This window comes from Aristolochia californica, unplaced genomic scaffold (assembly GCF_029961685.1).
Source record: "Aristolochia californica isolate CCGP_79_NKW_82.1479 unplaced genomic scaffold, dmAriCali1.0.hap1 SCAF_11, whole genome shotgun sequence".
NCBI lineage: Eukaryota > Viridiplantae > Streptophyta > Magnoliopsida > Piperales > Aristolochiaceae > Aristolochia > Aristolochia californica.
In genome coordinates this window covers 35665333-35690683 of record NW_027181782.1, presented here as the reverse complement: position 1 = coordinate 35690683, position 25351 = coordinate 35665333, and the positions used below count along the sequence as shown (strand labels likewise).

The following is a 25351-nucleotide window of genomic DNA, read 5'->3' as shown; positions in this document are numbered from 1 at the left end:
AACCCTAAACCCTAAACCCTAAACCCTAAACCCTAAACCCCTAAACCCTAAACCCTAAACCCTAAACCCTAAACCCTAAACCCTAAACCCTAAACCCTAAACCCTAAACCCTAAACCCTAAACCCTAAACCCTAAACCCTAAACCCTAAACCCTAAACCCTAAACCCTAAACCCTAAACCCTAAACCCTAAACCCTAAACCCTAAACCCTAAACCCTAAACCCTAAACCCTAAACCCTAAACCCTAAACCCTAAACCCTAAACCCTAAACCCTAAACCCTAAACCCTAAACCCTAAACCCTAAACCCTAAACCCTAAACCCTAAACCCTAAACCCTAAACCCTAAACCCTAAACCCTAACCCTAAACCCTAAACCCTAAACCCTAAACCCTAAACCCTAAACCCTAAACCCTAAACCCTAAACCCTAAACCCTAAACCCTAAACCCTAAACCCTAAACCCTAAACCCTAAACCCTAAACCCTAAACCCTAAACCCTAAACCCTAAACCCTAAACCCTAAACCCTAAACCCTAAACCCTAAACCCTAAACCCTAAACCCTAAACCCTAAACCCTAAACCCTAAACCCTAAACCCTAAACCCTAAACCCTAAACCCTAAACCCTAAACCCTAAACCCTAAACCCTAAACCCTAAACCCTAAACCCTAAACCCTAAACCCTAAACCCTAAACCCTAAACCCTAAACCCTAAACCCTAAACCCTAAACCCTAAACCCTAAACCCTAAACCCTAAACCCTAAACCCTAAACCCTAAACCCTAAACCCTAAACCCTAAACCCTAAACCCTAAACCCTAAACCCTAAACCCTAAACCCTAAACCCTAAACCCTAAACCCTAAACCCTAAACCCTAAACCCTAAACCCTAAACCCTAAACCCTAAACCCTAAACCCTAAACCCTAAACCCTAAACCCTAAACCCTAAACCCTAAACCCTAAACCCTAAACCCTAAACCCTAAACCCTAAACCCTAAACCCTAAACCCTAAACCCTAAACCCTAAACCCTAAACCCTAAACCCTAAACCCTAAACCCTAAACCCTAAACCCTAAACCCTAAACCCTAAACCCTAAACCCTAAACCCTAAACCCTAAACCCTAAACCCTAAACCCTAAACCCTAAACCCTAAACCCTAAACCCTAAACCCTAAACCCTAAACCCTAAACCCTAAACCCTAAACCCTAAACCCTAAACCCTAAACCCTAAACCCTAAACCCTAAACCCTAAACCCTAAACCCTAAACCCTAAACCCTAAACCCTAAACCCTAAACCCTAAACCCTAAACCCTAAACCCTAAACCCTAAACCCTAAACCCTAAACCCTAAACCCTAAACCCTAAACCCTAAACCCTAAACCCTAAACCCTAAACCCTAAACCCTAAACCCTAAACCCTAAACCCTAAACCCTAAACCCTAAACCCTAAACCCTAAACCCTAAACCCTAAACCCTAAACCCTAAACCCTAAACCCTAAACCCTAAACCCTAAACCCTAAACCCTAAACCCTAAACCCTAAACCCTAAACCCTAAACCCTAAACCCTAAACCCTAAACCCTAAACCCTAAACCCTAAACCCTAAACCCTAAACCCTAAACCCTAAACCCTAAACCCTAAACCCTAAACCCTAAACCCTAAACCCTAAACCCTAAACCCTAAACCCTAAACCCTAAACCCTAAACCCTAAACCCTAAACCCTAAACCCTAAACCCTAAACCCTAAACCCTAAACCCTAAACCCTAAACCCTAAACCCTAAACCCTAAACCCTAAACCCTAAACCCTAAACCCTAAACCCTAAACCCTAAACCCTAAACCCTAAACCCTAAACCCTAAACCCTAAACCCTAAACCCTAAACCCTAAACCCTAAACCCTAAACCCTAAACCCTAAACCCTAAACCCTAAACCCTAAACCCTAAACCCTAAACCCTAAACCCTAAACCCTAAACCCTAAACCCTAAACCCTAAACCCTAAACCCTAAACCCTAAACCCTAAACCCTAAACCCTAAACCCTAAACCCTAAACCCCTAAACCCCTAAACCCCTAAACCCCTAAACCCTAAACCCCTAAACCCCTAAACCCCTAAACCCTAAACCCTAACCCCTAAAAACCCTAAAAACCCTAAAAACTAAACCCTAAACCCTAAAACCCTAACACCCTAAAATCCAAGCCCCAAGCCCCAAGCCCCAAGCCCTAAACCCTAAACCCTAAACCCTAAAACCCTAAACCCTAAACCCCTAAAACCTTAAACCCTAAAACCTTAAAACCTTAAACCCCCTAAAACCCCACTAACCACTAACCACTAACCCCTAACCCCTAAACCCCTAACCCCCTAACCCCTAAAACCCCAGAACCCCAGAACCCCAGAACCCCAGAACCCGAGACCCGAGACCCGAGACCCGAGACCCGAGACCCGAGACCCGAGACCCGAGACCCGAGACCCTAGACCCTAGACCCTTAAACCCCTAAACCCCTAAACCCCAAATACCCTAAACCCCCAAAACCCCCAAACCCCTTAACCCTTAAACCCCCAACCCTAAAAACCCCTAAAAACCCTCAAACCACTGAAAACCCGAGACCCTCAAACCCGAGACCCTAGACCCTAGACCCTAGACCCTAAAATCCTACCAACCCTTTAACCCTAATACCCTAAACCCTTTTTATTTTCCCACTGATGTTTACACTCCTCTCTATAATCTGTCATCATATTTCAATAAAAGTCCCAAATTTTTCACCTCTCTACCAACACATTACAAATGGTACACTGACAAGAAAGCTAAGATTGCAACCAGCTGCTATTAGATACTATTGCCACACATTTTGGCAATAAAGACAAGTACGAAAAAACTTAAAACATTAGCAAAGTGGGGAAAATCATAAATTTCCAAAAGTACCCCTTATACTTCAAAAAGACAAGATAGATATCATACTATAATCTGCGCCAAAAGCGAGATAAGATGAGAAACCAAGAAATTAAAAAAGTTAAATCAGTTCATTTTGCATTTAAACTTAGCATGGGAAAAAACAATTTAGAGAATTACATATTTTAAGTCACTAACCTGTAAAGCCCAAAAGAGGATGCAAAATAATTGAAACCATAAGAGCTCAAAGTAACTGTTTATTACAGATTAGTTGATAAACAATAAAATCAGAACCATCGTATGAAAACTATTGAATTCAATCCTGGAAAAACAAAATCTATCAAAACTAATGAAAAATATGACCAAAAACAAAATTGGTAATCAGATGTCTAGTAAAAATACATGCCTCAATTTCAAAAAAAAGAAAAAAAAAAGAAGAAGAATGTATGCCTCCTTCAGATGCAACTGAATCTGTAAAAAGATTCACAGTTTAACTCATCTTTTGCCACAATGAAAATCGACACCCTATACCCAAAACCCTAGGGCAGATAATATGGTATATCAGTTTATAAGAATTTCAAAAAAGTAAAAAATAAAAAATAAAACTCCATTTGTTGAAGATAGGATCCACTATATGAGTTCATAGTCAGATCATAAATCAAGTAACTAGTAAAAGGTAAGTGGTCAATAGAGTATCAAATGGAACTGCAGTTAAATCCAGATTGGTCTGAGGTAACAAGTTCCAGAAAGAGACCAGATCAAGGGGAGAACAAAAGAATATTAAGTGTAAATGAGGGAGCACCAGAATAGGTAGCACCTAGTTGTTTGAACACAGTTACCTGCAACAAAAAGATAATGCCAAAGCATTAAAATATGATTAAAGTAGGTAAGTAGATGTAATTTACTTCTTGGATTTGCTAGGGTTAAAGATTATTTGCTTCTCGAAGTTTGTGCTTGAGAAGGAGAGTGACTCATTTCCCAGCAGAATATGAACCTGGATGAACACTTTCAAACAGATATTCTAGATGTTCCCAAAAATTTCCATGTACTAGTGATAAGTGGAAGTTGTAGGACACAAGTGGCGAACTTTGGAACGGATTTGGAAGAAAATCAAGGGCTAAGAAGAGGATAGGAGACGGCCAAAATTACAGCAAACCAGATTGAGGAGAAGCATGGTGCACAGGGCAAGGATCTTTGGTAAAAACTCAAGAGTGCCTCTAAGAGGTAGTAGAGTGATTAGACATCAATGGTGAGGAGAAAAAAGCACAGTACTCGAGCAAGGTGTTTCATCAAAGTCTTCCAAACGGGAAATTTTGAAAAAAAAAATAAACTTTTTAATAATTGGAAAAAATAAATTTTAATGCTGGAAACAATGTGACTGACACCAAACAAGAAAAGAAAACAAGGGAGTAGAAGCAAACAGCACAAATGTTGACAAGGAAATTCAAGGTTTAGGGTTTAGGGTTTAGGGTTTAGGGTGTTGGAGCATATGGCAATACAAGATGATAAGTTCATAAGACATGGGCGAGTAAAAAGACGAATTTGGGTTTTTTGGAGGGCCAAAAGACGGATATAATAGAAATAAATGAGGAACAAGAGGTCTGTTAGTGCACAAGGCACGACCAGATTGCGAAGCTAGAATTCAAGCAGGTGACACTTTGTGCACTGACATAGTTCAGAAAGCCAAGAGTTTCAGGAGAAGAGCAAGGATCTGTCTCCTAGGACACCTTAAACCCTAAAACTAACAATAAGAAACCATCACAGCGATCTTCTTCCTGCACACAGCGGGAGGATACAGACATCGCTTCTTACAGTATTTTAAAAACTGAAACCCTAAACCAAAAAGCTAAGGAGACTATAGAAAATATTCAAAATGTAAATAAAAATAAAAGTGCACTCCATGACTAAATTAATCAAAAATTTAAGAAGAATAAGCAAAAAACAAAAAAAACAAGGCCAGACTTTCGTACCTTGCGGTGGAATGGCAACCAGAGGGTGACAGAGTCACCGGAGATGAGGAAGAGGGAAAAAAGAAGGATGAGGCGTGGCAAGAGTGGTGACGGCGAGGAAGAGGAAGAAGAAGAGGACGACAGCTAGGAGATGCGGAAGGGAATAAGGCGAGGCTACAGGGCTAGCCATCGGCGGGGAAGTCGAAATGGGTTAGGTGAGCGGGGCAAAACGAGAAGAGAGGGAAAGAATGGGGAACGAGATGCGAGTGGGAGAATCGAATACCCTACACTCCTCTTTGCTATCTTCTCCTACCCGAGCCTCTTTAAACCCTACACCCAAAGGCAGAGCGCTCCGTGCCTCGGAAATCCAATTGCCCGTTTCCCAAAAGATATAAATTTTTCTTCTTTAATATTTATATTCCTTTTTATGTTTTTTAAAATTATTTATTGAGAAATACCAAAATACCCCTCTTTTTATCTTATTCTATTCTCCACAAAATGAAATATATCAACTTTTTATGTTTCACAATCCATAATATCCTTAATTAATTGTAGCTTTTTTATCCTTTTTTTCTATTCTATTTTCCTCTTTTCGAATTTTTTAAAATCTTTTTATCGGGAAGTACATGTGCCTTCACCCAAAAAAGAAGAATGCCTAGAGTACCCCTATTTTTAGGGTTAATGACTCTCTAATTATGAGGTACCTTTTCGTATTTTTTTTAAACCCTAAACCTAAACCCCGAAAAAACCCTCAACCCTCAACCCCACCACCCAAACCCCTAAAACCTAAACCATAAACCCCCACCTGTGCCCCAAACTCTAAACCCTAAATATAGAAGTGGTGTTTCTTCCACCAAAATTAAATTCACTGTCTGGTTTTTTTAATGGTAGAACTGGCTTTTTTGTTGTGATATAGGCTCAGTGTAAATCTTAAGTTAATTTCAAACTTAAAATATTTAAAAACTTGGATTTTTGAAACTCTTCCCCCAAATTCTAATAACTATGCAAATGACCTATCAGAATCGAATATTAAAGTGATTATTTTGATGTCCAAATATAAGATCAATTTCTCTATCACAAAAGATACTATGTAAATAAGGATGTGAAAGTAGAAGCTCAATAAAAGCATAAACCATAATTGGTCAACTCAATTTGATCCAAATGAGCTAATACTTGTTAAGGGATCAAGTCAGATTACATTTGATTCAACAGGCTAGTTTACTCAAAAAACATACTTATATAATGAAGACTAGTTTCTAAAGTGTAGTCCAAAGAATTATAAGGTATTCATCATTTTTGAACAAATGTATACACATCATTTTTTACTACTCCCCAAAATTTGTGATAGAACTCACCATTGAAACCATTTGGACCAAGGGATTTGCCCTTAGGAAGGCCAAGAGAAGCCAAATCCATTTCTTCAGTATTGAAAGGGCGTTCTAGATAATCCGCATCAGAAGAGGACACAATACTAACAAAATTATAGAAACAACCTTGCCATTAGATTTTATTACTTAACCCCAATTGCAACAATATGAAAATTATTTACCTTGCATAAGTCGAGGCCTAAAGACAAAGCACCCTTCTATATTATAGGGTGAAAAATCTGACAAAATAAGGTAAAGAGTAGTTTTCACAAAACAAAAACAAAAAATGTAATGAGAGTTGTTTGAAGAATTTCTTTCGTTCGTCTACACCATTTTGTTGAGGGGTGTAGGCATATGATGTCTGATGAATAATGTCATTTTCTTAACAAAATGAGTCAAAATCTTTGGATGTGTATTATTTGGCATTATCCGACCAAAGGACTTTAATTTGCTGCCCAAATTGAGTGAGTACAATTGCATAAAAATATTTAAATATCAATGGTATTTCAGAACGCTCTTTAAACAAAAATAACCAAGTGGTACAAATGAAGTCATCAATGAATTTAATAAAATATTTCACGTGAGAAATATTGGAGCATACATTAGTATGAATTAACGAAAAGGAGAGACTCTTTTTATTTCTAGATGAGGTGAGTATGTAAACCTTTGATGTTTACTAATTTGACATGATTCACACTTGAAGGTTCGATCGCATTTTAGGAAAAAAATGATGAAGAGAATGGGTGGACGGATGTCCTAACCAGTTGCGCCATAACCTGGTTTCAGTGTCACAGGTGGATGCAGTATTTATTTGTGGCACATCTAGGTAGTAGAACCCCCCTTGTTCACGACCTCCACCAATCACCCGCTTCGTTGTAAGATCCTGAAATACACATGAAGAGGGTGAGAAAGTGATAGAGTAATTAAAATGTTCAGTGAGCTGACTAACCGATAAAATATTCAAAGGGAAAGTAGGAACTAAATAGATATCAGTGAGCGGAAGTGATACGACTATATAATAACAAGGGATGTTTGGCCCAGAATATGATACACGTCCTATTGATATTAGGAAAGAGCCTAAATCATGCACCATGCCTTCTACTTCTCATCCCATAACAAATTTTGTGTCTCATCATCGTCTATCCCCTGTTTGTTGTCAATTTCTATCGGCTATTTCCCCCGTACATGTACCATAATCCTATCAGGAGGCTCTCAAACATCCAGGGTGATAAGACTTGCGAGCTTCGGTTGATAGTTGAAATAAGGACATAAAAATCAACAGGTAGACTTAGGGTTTATGGTTTAGATTTACAGATCTGGATAGGATCGGCTAATATTTTAAAATTCAGTTCAAATTTCAAATAGAGAAGCAAATCCAACACGCTATGTTAGGCTTTGAGGGAATCCAAAAACCCTATTAACATGAAATCTAAAAAACTCTAAACTGCTTACCTTATACATTTCTTGTCTCACCGACAAAGGCTCATCACCACACAAGGAGTGATAGAACATTTACATCTTTGTTCAACAAGTCACATATCAAAACCAACAAGTAGGCTTACAAATGTTTATATGATTGGATATCATTTTAAGACTCATGTTCAAATCTAACAAATATAAGCAAACCCAGCATGCTGCGTTAGGCTTTGAAGAAATCTTCAAATCCTATTAACCGAAAATCTAAAAAGGACTAACCTGCATATTTTATACAATTCTTGCGGCAAAGGCAAAGGTTGTAATATTGGTAAGGAGCGATAAAAAGGTTCACATCGGCTATTTTGGCTATTTTCTTTGACCCCTTCAATTGTTTCTGCGTTGAACCACTAATACCCAATTGGAGACGACAAAATCAAATTAAGACAAGACCGTCACGTTTCTATTGACCCTTCTAGTTCCTTTTAAGGGGATAATATGCCCCAATTTAGGGCATCTAAGTTTAGCTAATGTAGTACCATAATTACTAATTTATTACATATTAATTGATTAATTATTAAATAATTATGCTATTATTTATAAGGAAATAAATAAAAAATTGTTTTTTAGAGTAATAGTTAAAAAAAATAACTCCTACTAAATATAATAATAGAGTAATAATAATTATTAAGTATGAAATTATTAAAATCAATATTTTTAATATAGATATAATTATTTTTTACATTTAATCATTTTTGGAGTAATAATTTTTATAATAATAGTTAATAATAATAATTAATAATAATTATTCTATATATATAATTAATAGAACTAATAACTATTAAGTATAGAGTAATTGTAAGTATGACGTATAAAAATAATTATTAAACAATATTAGTAATATAATCTAAAATAATTAATAAGTTCAGTAATTTATAGTAATAATTGTTGATAATAGTAATAAATAATAACAATAACAAATAATTTATATAAATAAGTGATTAATATATACAGGGACTAATAAGTATTAAGTAATAATAGACGCACGATAATTTAGGGTTTAGACGCACGATAATGATTACTAATTAATAATATAATATTGGTCATATAGATTACAATTTATTATTTTTATTAATCAATAAATTTGATTATAATAGCTAATAATAATAACTAATGATTAGGATATATTTATAATTATAATAATTATAAAAGCCAATAATTATAATAAGTATATGAAAAGAAGGTGCTACGTGTGTGCCACATGTCACTACGCCACGTGTTCAACACGCCTACGCCATGCGCTCGTCATGTCTAAGTCACGCGTTCTACACGTGGTAACCACGCGTGCGCCACTCATTCACCACGCGTTCACCACGCGCGCCACGCCTGCGCCACGCTTTCACCACGCGGTCGCCATGTGTTCTTCACGCGTGGGCCACGCGTTCTCCACGCTTAGCCCACACTTTTTTCACGCGATCGCCACGCGTTCGCCACTCTGGTGCGACGCTGGCGGCACGCGTTTGCCACACGCAACCGATACGTTACGATCCGCCCGATATGTTACGATATCCGATATATCGGAGATATATCGGATATGAAATTTAGAAAGTTTCGGCCGTTACGTATCTAATGTAGTCCGTTACAAATTACTTATCGGTCGTTACAAACTCTTAATAACGGCGTATCGGACGTTACGAAGTCATTGTAACGGTCATGTAACGGGTTTTTGCTGCATAACGGTTTGTTTTCTCGCTGAGTCGCTTTTGAGTTGACCCGGTTTTCTATTTTTGAGTCGAGTTGACCTGGTGTGTTTCACCAACCGCATGCAACGAGTTTTTGTCCTTTTGCTTCCTAAAATTATTTTTTGACCCGGTCTGTTCCAATCGACCGCGAACAGTAACTTATTGACCGAGTCACGATTGAGTTAGCCGCTTTTCACGTCTCTCCTGCTCTCGCCCTTACTGCTTTGACATCGCCGGAGGCGACGACGAGATCGGCTACCAGAGCTACACTGCTGCGCTCGACTCTCCCGCTCGCCACTCGTTCCCCATTCTTTCCCTCTCTTCTCATTTCGCCCCGCTCGCCTAATCGCTCGCCAAACCCATGCGGACGCCGCCGCCGACGCCTAACCTTGTAGTCTCGCCTCGCCTCTCTTCGCCGTCCTCCTCTTCCTCTTCCTCTTCCTCTTCCTCTTCCTCGCCGTCACCACTCATTCCCAGCGGCGCCTCATCCTTTATCCCTTCTTTCATTCTGTTTGCCCTCTTCCACCGTCTCCGGTGACGCCGTCGCCGTCTGGTTGCCATTCCATCGCAAGGTACGTACGAAGCTTAATCAAACTCGCCTAGACTCATTCCCATTGCTGTCTGATTATTCGGCTTTGGTTTTTTTTTTTTTTTTTGCTTCATCTGCTTATGTTTTTGATTAATTTCGTCAGTGAGTGCAGTTTTTTTAAAAAGGATTCCAGTTTTTAAAATACTGTCAACCCAAGTCTGCATTCCTCCAGCAGTGTGCAGGAAGGAGATCAAAGTGATGGGTTCTTATTGGTTGATATTCATAGCTTTCTCCATTCTGTATATTTATCTTGGAGAGGCTCATATGAAACCATTTTTCCAGTGTCATTGTGGGTGATTGAACTTGGTATGGAGCCTTATCTTTTCAGAACTTGACTGTCAGTTTCCCGGGGTCTGTTGCATCCACTGCTTCTGCCAATGGAATCTCGATGTATGGAGATTTATATAAAACTGCTCAAATTGTGTACGTTCTGTAGCCAATATCTGTAGTCATTTCTGTTGGGAGAATTGTATTTTAATCTTCTAAAATTTGTCAATTTGCAATCTATATTTTTTAGTTTTAAACTATCATATGTTTTGTTACTCTTGAAATACAATTTGGCCATAAATTGTTGGTCTATTTCTATTCTGTTATATATCATTAATATGCTCAGTTACCATTTTACCATGGGTGTATTGATATACAATGGAAGTATTTGAAGGAATATACTATTTTTATAAAGGTACTAACTGTAGGCTGATTTTGTCAATTGTGTAATTTTAAATTGAGGGAATTAACTTTAGAGTTTTTAATGCTCATTTCATGGTTAGTGTGGAAACGAATGTTGCCTCAGTTCAGGCATCAAGTACAGATTGTATGTCACTAGAGAAGTAGATTATGTGCCACCAAAATCAAAATACCATCATCATGAATAAATCAAGCTTATATGAGATGAATTAAAAGAATTGGAGAAAAGGCAAAGGATAACAGAAATGGTATTACCCGAGATCAGTATAAGAATTAACTATATAAAGTTTATTTCTTTCTAATAAAATACTGAGGTCTTCTTTTGTCATGAAGATTTGCTTTACTTCTTTCATGCTGAAGTCACATGATAACTTGTCAATGACCATTTGTACATATGTGAGGATTGTAGTGTCTTGTATCTGCCAGTTATTACTTTGCAGTGACCACTCTACAACTGGAGACTAGTTTTTTATCTTGAGGATGTGGCTTTTACTTTTCTGAAGCAAGCATCGAGGAATAACTTGTTGATGTATCTTTCAAATGCATCAAATTCAACTGTAACACTAGTGGCAACATCTTACTTTGAATGAAAATGATTAAACAAAACTTTTATAGAAATTAATCCGATGCTGCTTGTTGCGAGAAGGTTGGGCCTGATAAGTAGTTATAGGTAATTGTTCGATCCTGTGTCAACAAGGAAAGAAGAACAGAAAACTGTCCACTAGTTTCTGGTAATGTGGTGCTTTGTAGGACTGCAAGATATGAAATGGAAGCAAGAAAAATTGATGCTTGTTGTGAAGGCCATGAGCAATAAAGAGGAAATCTTAGTCAATATCATGTACAGGCAGCCTGGTCTTGTCTTCTGAATGCTGAGTGGATAATACATTTGGTCTTGATGCTGTTGAAAGCATCAATGGACACTTTAAAAATGTCAAGTTCATGTGAGCTGATGTAATTTAGTTTGCTCCAGAATCCATGGATTTGATCTTCTTGAACTGGCTATTAATGTATTTGTCTGATATTGAGGTAATCCTTATCTGGGATTAGTTTCTTTTGAACTGGAGATGTCCTCTACCCACATTTTTGAGAAGCTGAATCAAATATTTTTTAGATAACTAAAAATTCTACAGAAATAGAATCTTTTGGTCACAATTGCAAACTGTGGCGAAGAATTAATCTGATTGTGTACTATCTGACTCTGGGAAAGAATTAATCAAATTGTGGACTATCTGATTTTGGAGATACTTTTACAGGCAGGGTTTATATATTCTAGGCAATTGTGCTTGAGATGCTTGTGGATCTTGAGGCTGGTTTTGGTTATCATATTTGTCCTCTTTGAAAGCTAATTGTTACACATGAGCATAACCAGCAGATAGTGACACTGATATTAAGTTAGGTGTTGTTGATGTCCTTTCTGAACTTGGAATAATACATTGGGCATAATTCATATGTTATGGAACCTTCTTTTATCTTTGTCTTGAGTAAATATCAAACCTTTTATAACTCATTACATAAGACTTTGTGGCCAAATGGATAAGCCACTGGTTTAACTGGAGAATCTGGGTTCGATTCCTTGCAAAGTCATTTATGTGTTGTGGGATTGAGCAGATTTTGGCATGACTATGAGTGACTATTAAGCTACCTGCATATAGAGCATTAAAAATTAACAACTAAACCACCGTGCTTATTTATTTTTTCCACTGACAATTTCTATAACTGACCTGGATGAAAGTAGTTAGGAAAAGTTGAAGAAGGGTAGCTTGATTGAGTTAGTTAATGCTAGTGCAAATTGAGGAGGATGGCTCACACAAATTATTTTGTAGGGTTGTCATGAAGCTATGACAATGCAGACATGTTGATTATGATCTCTTCTTCAACCCTAGAATATTTCTTCTTTACTTAATGTTTCTTATATTTCCGTTGTTCAACCTCCAAAGAACAATGTTTCTTGTATTTCTTTAATAAAAGCTCGATCTTTCAGATTGCGAGCCCAGAATCAGAGTTTGCAAGCATACATTGATACTCTAATTATTTTGCAGGCATACACTGAGGAAAAACACTTATTTGGGCCTGCATCTCAGCATTTGAATAGCAAAAAGCATGCAGCTGACTGGTGAACAAGATAGGATGCTAGAAATGTGTTTTTGCAGTTGCAGGTGACCCTTCCTTTGTCTAACAATAAGAGCTAGCACATATTTGACTCATTTGCTACTTTTATAGGCTTAGAAAAAGGAAGAGTCTGTAAATTCATTTGGTTTTTTATATGAAGGAGAGTCTATTAACTCATTTGGGTTTTCTCTATGAATGTGACTAATCAAAGACTTACAAAGCAGTCACCGTTGCACATCGAACTTGTCTATCAACGAAATTTTTTATTTTCCTGAGATGATTTCGCGGAGATGTTCATCAAAATTATTTATCAAGAGATGTCCAGCTGCTTATTTTTTATTTCATGTTGATACAGGGGCATAGGAAACATTCTCCTTTTAATTTCACTTTAATTTAGTGATATAAATGGTAATGATAAATTAAGGCAGTCCTGACAGCTTGATTTGGTATTTTTGAAGAGAATTTCCAGTGAAGAACAATCATGTAAGTCATTGTAGGCTCTGCCTGCAATCTCAGCATAGATGACCCTGTTAGCAAATTCACAACATAGAAGATTCCCTTTCCAGTGTTTTTTTTTTTTTTTTTTTTTTTGAGGGAAGTGTGTGAATTTCCTGTTATTGTTTTTGTTCCTACATAATAAATCCTTCTGGGAATACCCATGTTGGTTGTTGAATGAATTTCATCATCTTGGAATTGCAGAAATAAACGACTTTGGCACAAAGTCTCTATTCATGCTTCCCAGCTGGTGGGTTTCTCCAGCCCCAGTGCTACAGTGGTAGGAATTGGATCAATTCATAGTTCATAAAAAAAACACTTTCGTATGATGATAATAAACTCAAGTGATGTTACCTTATCCCATTCACTCTAATTTAGAGTGGATCTTCTAACCAGTGAGAGCTAGCATTGATTGCTAAAGAAAGAACTGTTATTAACAAAAAAAAAAACCGAGAAAAGTGAAGAAACTAATAATTGTGTCAATCAAATAGTTTCATGTATCACAGCCAAAACAACTATCACTCTCAGGCAACTCGCCTGGGAAGTAGAGAACATTTACACGTACAGTGGTAGACTTTTTTACCTACCAACTGAGTTAATTATTAATTTCTATTTGAAGCCCTTGAGTCTAGTTTAAGTAAAGTTCTTAGGAAAATCAGAGTCCTAGTTCTAGTAATTTTTATTATAAAAGTTTTATATTAGAGGAGGTTACTTGATGCCCTCTCCAGGCATTCGATAGCACGTTTTACTTTTTTGTTTAGAGTTATTAAGTTTTTAAGACTTTTTAACCTTTTCACCATTACAGATGTGTAATTTGTGTTCAATACTTCTAAGTTTATACTTAGTTCTATTGTTCCCTGTTCTTGCTATAGCTGCATTTGAGGTCTGTTCATGCTTCTGGAGGCTGATGCTTCATGTTAACAAAAGTTAGATCTACGTGGCTTTCTCAATGCAAAGAATTAGATATTTAGCAGGATGGAATTGCAGTAAGAATTTCATTAACCTGTTTAATGGTATCTTGCCCCAATGATTCATGTTATAAACAGCATTATGAGCGTTGGATCTAAAGTTGTGATAAGCTGCTTGAACCTTCCTCCATTCTTCCCTTCATTTGCTAGCTCCTTTTTCAGAACGTGTCTCATGTCTTTCCTCAACCATTGCACGTTGTGTCATGGTCATCAAATCAATTGGACACAGCTCTTCTCACTGTGGCTCATGCTCTGTCAAAGTGTGCCTAAACACGTGTCTAAGAATCCAAGATTTAACTGAGAACATTTCTTGCCCAAATGTGTAGGGTGCTAGTGTGTGTTTTGCATGATAGCCGGATGATTTTTCCGGTGTCATGTATCATCCACCAATTGTCATCGGTGTTCTCATTGTTCTTTTTTTTTTAAATGGTGCAAAGCTTTTATTAAAGAGAGTTATAAAGCCAAACTAGTACAACATCGGGTACAGCAAAGGATACAATGTAGGATACAGGCTCTAGATAACCTTGTCTAGATGTCAAATGAGGATACGGTACAGATGGCAGCGTTGCTGACTCCAGAATTGGCAATCTTGTCTGCAATTGAATTGGCTGATCTAGGAATTTTTCTCTAGGCAATGTGCCATTCATCAGATAGATTTGAAATTTCATCAAAGATCTTTCTCATAGCCCAGGGAGCTGAATTCTTTTTGCTGCCCCAGCCGATGGTCGCCCTCTAGGATTAAGGGGCCTCCGAGGTGTTGTTTGAATAGCTTGATGCCTTCCAAAAGAGCTAGGATTCTGCTACATTAGATGAACAGCAATCGGCTGGACCTAAGAAGGCCGGCAAGACTTGCCCTTGGCTGTTTCTGAAAACTCCTACCACTCCAGCAGGCCCTGGATTTCTTTTAGAGGATTCATTAAAGTTTACTTTACACCAGGATGATGGAGGCTGCCATTCTACCATCACCTTTGGTTTAGGGGCACCAAAATGGATTGTTTTTCCCCAAAATTTCCTAATGGTGGAGCTTGAGAAAGGGGGTACACCATGGAGGCTTTGCCCATAATCATGAGCTATGAAGTACCTTTTCTATGACCCCACTGACCCACTGATTGAACTGCTTTTGGCTTCACAAGTTCTGCTGTTTCTCTCCAACCACAGGTGCCAACGGACTGCTGCTAAATGATTTCCATAGAGCTTTCCCATAGAAGGCCAAGGGACATGAGCGTCATTGTTGTACAAGGAGGTTGAGTGATAGAGGCACACAGAGGCAGATGCCAAACTTTAGAAGTATGAGACTCCAAATCAATCTACTGAATTGGCAGTGTATGAGAATGTGGTCACAGCTCTCTTCCTCATCACCAAAACTTTCAAAGTGATTTTACAATCTGCTGTACTCTCTTAGTTAGTTCATCACAAGAGAGTATCTTTGCATGAGCAGCAACCCATAGAAATTGCATGACCTTTTTAGGGGCCACAAGCTTCCCAACTAGACTGGGGCCTAGGGGCCTGATTTGGGGAGGGGTAATCTGGCATCTGTTGAAAGTGGCTACCGAGAAATTGACTAGGGGCAGGCCTTCCATATTATTTCGTCTTGTCCCTGAATTAAAATGTAGTGTGCCAATTCTAGTAATGCAAGTAACTTAGCTACTTCCTCTGTTCCAAGGTCATTTAGATTCCTCCTTAGGTGTAAATTCCAGCTCCCATGAGTTTCTGTAGGTCTGGATTCCAGCACTTAAATCTGTTTGTTCTGAGCAAGGTTGAATAGTCTCGGGAATTCTAAGCATAGTGGGCTATCCTCCACCCAACAATCTGTCCAGAACTTGACTAAAGAGCCATTTCTAACATCGAATCTGAGGTGTTGTTACAATTTTGGTTTTTGCTTCAGAATTGATTTCCATATGCGATTGTATGCTGAAATTGTCACTTGGGGGTAGCCAATGCTGGGGGTTCCCACCATATTTGAATCAATTACTTTTCTCCATAGTGATCCTTTTTCTGTGGCATATGTCCAAATTCACTTTGATAGTAGTGCCTCCTTTATGGTTTTGATTTTTGATACCCAGTTCACCATGTTCTTTTGTGAACGCTTTGTCACATTTGACCATTGGGTATTTGAATTAATTTGAACTACCTCACCATAGGAAATTTCTGAGTTGCTTCCAGTTTGGATGCCACATTTGCTGGACAAGATAGTGAGGACAGGAAATAATTTGGGATACCCACTAAGATAGCTTTGATTAGTGTGGTTTGGCCTGCTTGTGAGAGTAACTTACCTTTCCATGTGTCCAGTCTTCTCTGACACCTGTCCAGAATTGTTTGTCAATGTTGTTTAGTTACTCTACCATAAAGAGTGCAATCCCAGATAGGATGAGGGGAGCTGAAATGGTTTGCTACCTAGTATTTGAACCATTTTTTTTTGCACGTAACCACTAAGATTGAGGCCTATTAATCCAAAATTTCCCCAAGTGGCACTTTGATGGCACAGATCTCATATAAGTTCAATAGTGCTTTTATATTCAAAACGAGCTCTAGCTGCCCATCACATTGTACAACTGATGCGGCATTAGGTATGTCTTTCCTGTAATGAAGGTGAATAGAGGAAGAATGGAAGAAGAAGAAGAGGAGCAGAGAGTAGAGGGGAGAAGAGGGAACCAGTTGGGAAAATTTTCCAAAACTCTGTTATCTCTTCAGTCTTACAGTTCACATATATAATGACTGGAAACCCTAATTGAGACTTAAAATAACAAAAATGTCCTTGAACAAATAAAATAATTACTCCTAAGGATAATTCAAATTGAGGATAATAAAATTATAAAACCCTAAACCCTAAACCCTAACCTCTAACCCCTAACCCCTTAACCCTAAACCCCTAAACCCCTAAACCCCCAAACCCTAAACTCTAAACCCCAAAATCCTAAACCCTCAACACGTATAGCATCTTAGAACCGTTTTGGGCATAATCACACGTAAAAAGATGTAATAATAATATCAAACTCTGACATATAATGCTATAGTTATCTTGCCGTCCAACTACAATCCCATGCTTGTTCAACAACACAAGATTGGGAGACACGAAAGCATGAATTTTCTATCAAGTACTTTGAACTAGACCAATAACTACTAAATTTTTTTAATAAAATTTTATATAGTTCAGAGAATAAGATGTCAACTTGAAAGATTTTTTAGAAACTCATATGACCAGGACTACTTCTACCTTTTCATGGAATCCATGTTTCTAGTTAGGGTCTGTATGGAACCCACAAACAAGAAAAGAAAAGGGGAGATAAATGTTTTGTGTTGTTTGGCAACAAAGAATCATTGAGAGAAAATAAAATAAGAGACAAAATCATAGTTAATAATTTTTCTCTCACAAAATAATGGAATTTGGGGAGAAAAGAAAAGAAAATGAAACTTGAGATGAAATTTTTATCATCCAAAATTTTAAATATTACTAATTTTTTTTTTTTTTTTCCATGTGTATCCAAACAAAAAAAACTACATTTCTCTTCCATTTTCTCTCTTATTTTTCATGGGCATCCAAACAAGAGAAAAGAAACCTCTTTTCTTTTCTTTTATCTTTCTCTTTCTTTTATTTTCTCTCCACTTTATGTGTTCTAAACACAGCCTTAGGGGCGTGACCTTAGCCTTTTTATTTTAAACCTAAGGTTAAGATAGATAATAATATTTTTAATTTCATTTTACTAAAAAAATTGCCTTGTTATGCTTAGGCTGTGTTTGGAACACACAAAGTGGAGAGAAAGAAAAAAAGAGAGGTTTATTTTATATTATTGGATGCCCATGGAAGATGAAAGAGAAAACGGAAGAGAAATATAGTTTTTTTCTTATTTGGATATACATGGAAAATAAAAAAAATAAAAAAGTAAAATTTAAAATTTTCTCTCAAATTTCTATTTATTTTCTTTTCTTCCCAAATTTAATCATTTTGTGAGAGAAAATTTATTAACTAAGAGGGTGATTTTCTCTCTTATTTTCTTTTCTTTAAATGATTATCTTTCGCCAAACAATAGAAAATACTTTTCTCTCCTATTTTCTTTTCTTATATGTGATTCCAAACTGTCGAAATATTTCTCCAGAATTCAATATTAGACAGAGATTTTTGAGAGCTCCCTTTCCCGATTTCCCCCTTTCTCTCATATACTCGTAAGAAATAACCCTCAGAAAATTACAATAATGCCCTTTCCCACTTAAGCTATTATATATATATACAAAAACAACCCCCCTCAAATGGAGAGAAATCTATTGAAGGGTGTCAAAACATGCAAGCTTGATTTCTACAAGTTTTGTGTTCTTGGGAAACAGAATAAGGTGCAGTTCAAAGCAGCCACACACAAGACAGAGGGGATTTTTTACCATGTTCATTAAGATGTTTGGGGGCCAGTAAAACATCACGAAGAGGATGCATGTATTTTGTGACCTTTATTAATGACTACTCACGAAAGGTTTGGGTATACTTCATGCAGCACAAGTCAGAAACATTTACCAAGTTCAAGTTGTGGAAAACTGAAGTAGAAAACCAGACAGGGAGGAAGATTAAATGCCTCAGGTCAGACAATGGTATTGAGTACACAGATTCAAAGTTCAAAGAGTTGTGTGAGCAACATGGGATTAAGAAACACTTCACAATATGCAAGATACCACCACAAAACGGTGTGGCGGAAAGGATGAACAAAACAATAGCTGAACGAGTCAGATGTTTCAGGTTGAATGTAGGGCTTACAAAGAACTTCTGGGCAGAAGCAGTGAAAATGGCATGTTTCTTGATTAATAGATCACCTAGATCAACACTAGATGGGAAAGTATCAGAGGTGGTGTGGACAGGCAGTGAGGTAGACTACTCTAGTTTGAGAGTGTTTGGTTGTCCAACCTATGTACATCTATGTACATGTTTTTAGTGAGGAGAGGTCGAAGCTTGACGCGAAGTCTAGACAATGTATCTTTCTGGGGTATCAGAAAGGGGTGAAAGACTTCAAGCTATGGGATCCGAAGGCAAACAAGATGGTGATCAGTAGAGATGTAGTTTTTGATAAAAAAAAAAAAACCATGTTGCAGCATACTCAGGAAGAAGAGAAACAGGTGCAAGAAAATTGCAACACCAATGATCATGTGATGCAGGTGGAGCTAGAGAACCATGGCAGAGAAGAGGATACTGAGCATGCAGAGAGTTCTAGCTCAGGTGATCAGCAACATCACAATATAGCCACAGCCATACCCAAACGCACTATCAAGCCTCCTACCAGGTATGGTTTTGAAGATTTGGTTTCTTATGCTCTTATTATTAGTAGCGGGGATCCTACTACTTTTCAGGAGGCAGTACAGAGCCAAGAGAAAAGTAGATGGATGAGTGTTATGGTGGAGGAGACGGAGTCTCTGCATAAAAACCAGACATGGGAGTTGGTGGAGCTTCCTGAGGGAAAGAGAGCGATAGGGTGCAAATTGGTTTAAAGAAGAAAGAAGCAATATCATAAAAAATGGGGAAAAATTCAAGCCTTGTCTAGTAGCAAAGGGTTACTCACAGAGGAAAGGGATTGACTATGATGAGGTCTTCTCCCATGTGGTCAGACACACCTCCATCAGAGCAGTGTTGGCGTTAGTAGCACATTCAGACATGCAGTGGAGCAGATGGATGTAAAGACAACTTTCCTTCATGGTGACTTGGAGGAACAAATTTATATGGTGCAACCAGAAGAGTTTAGTCACCCTGGACAGGAACATTTCGTCTGTAATTTGAAGAAATCACTTTATGGGCTGAAGCAGTCTCCGAGGTAGTGGTACAAGCGATTTGACTCTTACATGATCCGGATTGGCTACGAAAGGTGTGAGTATGATTGTTGTGTTTATGTGAAAAGCCTTGATGATGATTCTTTTATTTTTTTGCTACTTTATGTGGATGATATATTGATTGCAGCAAAGAGTATGAGTGAGGTCAACAAGTTGAAGACTTTGTTGAATAGAGAATTTGACATGAAGGATTTGGGTGTGGCCAAGAAGATTCTTGGAATGGAGATTAGCAAGGACAAAGCTTCCAGGAGATTATGGCTATATCAACATAGCTATGTTGAGAAGGTGTTGGACAGGTTCATCATAGGTAATGTAAAACCAATAAGTATACCTTTGGCGAATCATTTCAGATTGTCTACCGCTTAGTGACCGAAGACAGATTACGAAGTTCATGACATGTCAAAGGTCCCATATGCCAGTGCAGGGGTGTTTGATGTATGCTATGGTTTGTACAAGACCAGATTTGGCACAAGCTATCAGAGTGGTTAGCAAGTTTCTTTCAGATTTGGCCCTGATGGCTTCAATGGGGATTTCCTTAAAAGATTTTGGCCGCGTCTCAAGGGGGATATCATAGCCATGGTTAATGGTTTTTTCAACAACGGGATCACGTTCCATAGTATCGGTGCGTCCTTTATCACTTTGGTCCTAAAGAAAATCAGTGTGGAGAAACCAGAGGATTTCAGGCCTATCAGCCTCGTTTCTAGTGCATACAAGATTATAACCAGAATTTTGACTCATCGTCTCAAAACTCTCCTTCCTACAGTAATTCACAAAGGGCAAGGCGCATTCTTGAAAGGTAGAGAGATCCTGGATTCTACTATGGCTGCCCATGAACTTATTGATCATTTTCAGCGCAATAAAGACCCAAGAATTGCCCTAAAGTTGGACCTTGAAAAGGCTTTTGACAGAGTCAATTGGATCCTATTGGATGAGATCATGGAAAAGATGGGTTTTGGCAACAAATGGAGATTCTGGATCAGAAGTTGTGTGGGTTCAGCATCGTACTCCCTCCTCCTCAACGGCTCAGTATGTGATTATTTTAAAGGGAGCAGAGGAATTAGACAGCGAGATCCTCTCTCCCCGCTTCTATTCAATATGATTGGGGAATTTCTATCTGCAATGTTCTACTCGGCAGGAAATCTTGGGTGGCTCCCCCCTACTAGTTCCAGTCCAGCTTTTAATACTCCCCTACTTCAGTATGCAGATGATACCATCATTTTTGGAGTCGGCACCATTGATTGTGCAAGAATGGTATTTCAGATGATACTCCTCCGATCATGCAAGAATGGACTCCTCCAGCTCCTAGTTATCTCAAGCTAAATTTTGATGGTTCATCTCTTGGCAACCCTGGTATTTCTAGTTATGGTGGAGTAATTTCAGATCATTCCGGTAATCAGCTCTTCACGTATGCGGGCCCCCTGGGTATTTCTGATTCTACGAATGCAGAGTTACATGCTCTCCTCTCCGATCTTCTTGTTTTCAAAGAAAGATGAAGTGGGCCCCTTCAACTTGAAGGGGATTCTAAAGTGGTGATTGTATGGTGTGAGAGAGTGTCTTCTCCTCCGTGGAGACATTATGATACATTTAAGGAAATTTTAGATATTACCTCAATTGTTTCTTGTTGTTGGACCTACATTCCGAGATTCGCAAATTCAGCAGCAGATGTACTTGCTAGGTAGGGAGCTACCCTACAATCACTGGTTGTAAGGGAAATGCTCCCTCAAACTTTGTAATTTTCTTCTGTTTTATTAATACATCTTTATAAAAAAGAAAAAAAGTTTCTTTCAAATCCTGTTCGACAACATTGGGATGCAGTCAAGTGGATTTTTAGATACTTAAGGGGTACTACAGACTATGACATCATGTTTAACAGACAACAGAGTGACTTATTTAGAGGCAGGGGACTTGGATGATAGGAGGTCTACCACAGGTTATGTATTTACTCTTGTGGTAGGACCTATTTGTTGGAGGTTTATGATACAGTCTATAGTTGCACTATCTACGACTGAGTCAGAATACATGGCAATAGCTGAGGCTGCAAAGGGGGTTTTGTGGCTTACAGGGTTGGTCAAGGAGCTAGGTGTCCAACAAGGTGGAGTTCAGTTGCATTGTGACAGAGAGTGTCATTTATTTGGCAAAGAACCAGGTGTATCAGGCGAGGACCAACACATAGATGTGAGGTTTCACAAGATCAGGGAATTGGTTTCATCAGGTGAACTACTGCTTGAAAAAGTTCACACTTCTGAGAATGCAACAAACATGTTGACAAAGCCTGTTACTGCAAATAAGTTCAAGCATTGCTTAGACTTGATTAATGTCTCCAGTTACTAGATGGGAGATGCTCCAACCTATTGTTACAAGTGGACTCCTAGGTTATACTTTCTTTTTTCTAAGGGGTGGATATTCTCCAAGGTGGAGATTGTTGAAGTATATCGCTCATACAAGTTGGGGGAATATTTTTGTATAGGGGTATTTCTATACTGCACTGTATGTCTAGGGTTAGTATAAATACATACTATGTAACCCTAGTTGAAGTTAGTGAAATTTCTAGCGCCGCTCGATCTGTGGACGTAGGCACACCGCCGAACCACGTTAAACCCTGTGTATTCTTCGTTTCTTGTAGAATCTCTTCGTTGAATTTCCGTATAGTTTTTAATAGCCTCACATTTTACAACAGCTAGAGATGTCCTTGTTTATGTAAAGAAGAAAGAATAAAATGATTTACATGTCCAAGGTGAACATGCCATAAAACATGGGTAACATGTAAAGATTTATTGGTAAGGACAGAAAGAAGGGCAGGGTTGCCATGGTGTAACACATATAAGCCTCCATCTCTCTTACCGGTTGCCACCACCATTCCTGTGAGACGATTATGAATTGTGAAAAGATTGTTAGTAAATATAACGGTTAAAGGAAAATCAGTCGTTAATTTACTAAAGGAGAGAAGATTTTTGGTGAGATGTGGAACAACTAAAACATTTAACAACTAAATATTTGGGGTAGGAGAGAGAATACCAATATGTGAGATAGGTAAGGAGGCATCATTCCCCACAATTACAGAGTCATTACCCATGTACGGAGCAGACTGATCCAGGTTGGATGCGTTATTGGACATATAAGCGAAAGCATGTGTCTAAGAACCAGTCGGAGGGCACAGATCCAGTGAGAGTGCATGATCCAGTGAAAGCCTCAGCAAGATGGGTATGAGACTCACTGGACTCATTACAGACATAATGTTAGTCGCATCGATTAGCATAGTGACTGTCAAGGTGGCATATCTGACAACGAGGAGGGTGGTGCCCTTGTTCAAAATAAGGGCACATAATGGCGGCTAGAACCATTGGTTCGGCCATGGGTTTGACCAGATCTGCTGCAGGTCGACCGGTCCGATCCACAAGATGCGGCAATTAAAGCAACAACGGGAGAGACAAAGCTCAAAGCTCTCGGCTCTGGAGATGAGGTCAGAGAAATAGGGGAGAGGCGTGAGGGCCATTTGTGTGACGGAGAAAGTGGAAAATTCGGCGCTGAGTCCACTGAGAAACTAGTGGAGTTTGTCGGTGTTGACAACAGGTTTACCGATAGCATGAAGTTGATTGTAGATACCCTTGAAAACGCTGGTATAAGTGACAACGGATTGATTTCTACGTTTTAGCTACTGGAGATTGTCTTTGAGACGAATTTCTCGAGCCTTCGACCGATGATTGTATGCATTTTCTAATGCGAGCTAGACTGTGTGTAGTGGAGAGGCCAACGGCCTTGGCCATTGCCTCCTTGGTGAGAGAGGAAAGGAGGAGGCTCAGAAAGCGTTGATCCATTTTTGTCCATTTTATATATTCGATAATAGGAGTAGTAGAATTTGCGATGACAAATTGAGGTGGTGGTGCGAGGGTTTCGTTCACATAGCCGAGGAGATTTTGGCTTTCAAGAAGGGGAAGAAGGCTTCTCCAAAGGAGATAGATGGTGGAGGAGAGTTTAATGGTAATCATGTGAATGAGAGTTTGAAAGGGAAGAAAAGGAAAAATAGAGTCAGCAACCATTGAGGTTTGATTTTTTTTTCAAATAACAGTGAACTGAACTGGACACAAGGTTGAACCACGAGCTGATGCTAACCCGAGGTCTTGGCTTGGGTCGGATGACGGTTTGGTTTGGCTCAAGATGGAATGAGCCCTCGGGCTTGAAGGGGAGAAAAATAAAATCAAAAGAGGTGTCGCTTGGGAGAGGAAGCGGCGCCACAATGAGGTTGCAGAGGCAGAGGGTGGCGGAACGCTGGTGGGCCATTGTGTCGGGACGAAATCTGAGGGGTGGCGACTATGCCTGTGCCAGAGCCGATGCGCAGAGGTTGGCAACAGCGGTTGCTCGGGGAAGCTTTTCGCCAAAAAAAGGGCAATCAGATACGAGGATCGATGACATCTAATACCATGTAAGTTTTTATTGAAATTTTTTTTATTCACCATGATTATAACGTAAGTGTACAATGGTATTTATACAAAAAAAACTAGTTTTTGCTCGGTGATCCGTCGGTTCCAGTGATGGAAGCCTGGTCTGCAGGCTTCCGTTACAGTGCCATATCGTTGACAACCTTTCCAGCTACTTCCACTCCTACTCGGCCAATCTTGCAACCAATTGCTATACTAAACCAACGTACACTGCTACTTGGTAAGACTTCCATTCCCCTGCTCTTGATCAAGTGGGAAAGATTACCAGAAGATGCGATGTGGGAAGCCAAGGAAGACATCAAGCTGTTTCCATCTCTCAACCTTGAGGACAAGGTTGATCTTGGAAAGGGATGGTCATGTAATAAACCTTCAGCTGAGATGGTTGGAGATGAGTTGACTAATCCACTTGTTCCAGAAGAGTATATTCCATTAGGCTTCACAAAGGGTGCAAACAAGTGGGAAGGATTACCCATTAGAAGATGCAACGTGGGAAGCCAAGGAGGACATCAATCTGTTTCCATCTCTCAACCTTGAGGACAAGGTTGATCTTGGAAAGGGATGGTCATGTAATAAACCTTCAGCTGAGATGGTTGGAGATGAGTTGACTAATCCTCTTGTTCCAGAAGAGTATATTCCATTAGGCTTCACAAAGGGTGCAAACAAGATTCCAGCAAAATATCAGGATTTTGTTATGGCATGAGGTTTAGGTTCTATAAGTAAGAGATGAGATATTTCCATCATCTCCCTCTGGAAATCTTACAGTAGTGGTACTTTTTTCAAACTTCATGCAGGCATGTGGCGGGCCGGTTGAGTGCATTCTCTCCCAAAAGAAGTAAAATGTTGGACAAAATTAAGGTTGGATGGTTGATGACAAGAAAGAGAGGGATAGCAGTATCTGGATGCATGATTAGGACAAAGCCAGGCGGAT

The 25351-nt window shown here is 38.8% G+C and overlaps 1 long non-coding RNA gene across 3 annotated transcripts; it reads left to right on the top strand.

The window, feature by feature from the left end:
* The first annotated feature begins 9568 nt into the window (after nt 1-9568).
* On the top strand, nt 9569-25342 carry LOC137945053 (uncharacterized). Of its 3 annotated transcripts, none has more exons than XR_011110883.1 (4): nt 9569-9912; nt 10212-10352; nt 12656-12772; nt 25215-25342. It is a non-coding gene; the product is annotated as an uncharacterized lncRNA (long non-coding RNA). The 3 variants fall into 3 exon arrangements; XR_011110882.1 differs by lacking the exon at nt 25215-25342 and adding an exon at nt 13184-13277; XR_011110881.1 differs by lacking the exon at nt 25215-25342 and having other exon boundaries at nt 12656-12948.
* Nucleotides 25343-25351: the final 9 nt, after the last annotated feature.